Here is a 1,227-nt window from a genome sequence, read left to right on the forward strand (position 1 = left end):
AATAGAAAAAGAAAAGAAAAAAACCGCTGAAATATATTTTGAAGCCAAATGTAAATATATGGAGTGGCGGCAAAAATATGAACAAGCCAAACTAGAAAAACTGGACCGGAGCAACGTGATATATGCGAATATTTTAACTGAGTTAAAAGAACTGAAGCATATAATTTCAAATAAATAAGTTATAATTTTGTTTGGTATTTTTTTTACATGTATCTGGCTAGTTATGTTTTGGAATGGGGCTATAGGCAAAATTAAAAAACGACATTAATTATCATCGATATTTTAATCCTAATTAAAATGTGTTGCTGCAATTTCCCTCTGCAATCTTCTGGCGGCGTCCAAATCTGGATTAACCAGTCTTGGATCATTGCTTCGCTCCATATTACTTAATTCCAGTAAGTCTGCTCTCTCAATTGGATTTTCTTCTGGTTCTGGCATGCTGGCTTTTACGCACATGTTGTGTAGTACTACACACGCATTAATTATCTTCCCTGCTCTGTCTGGTCTGTAATGGAGCACTCAATGTTTAAGCAAACACCTAAACCGATTTTTCAGTGCCCCATTACATCTTTCAATGCCGCTTCGAACAGCCTTAATCCTGCTATCAAAGCGTTCTTCTGCGGCATTTATTGGAGGAGAATCTAATGGCGTGAGTAGCCATGGGCGAAGAGTATATAGCCTGAAAGTAAAAACGCATTTGGATGGATTCATTTGTAAAATTTGAGGCACAAAAAGTTAAACCGCCGGTCTCTGTTATGGTTAGGAACTGTTATTACCTGAATCGCCTAGAAGATAAAACACCACAAGGACCTAAAAAAATGTATTTCCATTATATCGAGTTATAAAAGTAGGCGACTATTAAAGACGATTTTTCCGGATTTCGGTAAATGAGGCTTTGTGAAATACGTCAAATATATGTACAATGTATGTCACAAACTTGTTTAAATTTAACAATTTAATTGCCCTCTTTATATATCGTGCTCTTCGGTTTTCCAAATCTCTCAGCTACTGTTTTGGTTGACGCTCCTTCCTCCATTAATGTAATTATTCGAGTTTTTTCAAATTCGTTTGTAGTCGTAGTATTTTGATAATAGGAAAATGAAATTGTCAGTATTTTGTCATTTACGCAAAGGTAGATCGAGGTAGAAAGTCAGATTTACACAACAACTATTTAATGTTCGACTTTTATGTGACGCCGACTGTACATGTAGGTACTTACTTTTGTTT

General features: G+C 35.5%; 1 long non-coding RNA gene across 1 annotated transcript; it reads right to left on the bottom strand.

Annotated features, from left to right (window-relative positions):
* Positions 1–264: 264 nt before the first annotated feature.
* On the bottom strand, positions 265–1,221 carry LOC125504535. The gene is made up of 2 exons (XR_007281555.1): positions 777–1,221; positions 265–679 (listed from the first exon to the last, which is right to left on the bottom strand). It is a non-coding gene; the product is annotated as an uncharacterized LOC125504535 (long non-coding RNA).
* Between the last annotated feature and the right edge of the window lie 6 nt (positions 1,222–1,227).

This window comes from Dendroctonus ponderosae, unplaced genomic scaffold, assembly GCF_020466585.1.
Source record: "Dendroctonus ponderosae isolate FM_Combo_2020 unplaced genomic scaffold, Dpon_F_20191213v2 Dpon_F_20191213_5, whole genome shotgun sequence".
NCBI lineage: Eukaryota > Metazoa > Arthropoda > Insecta > Coleoptera > Curculionidae > Dendroctonus > Dendroctonus ponderosae.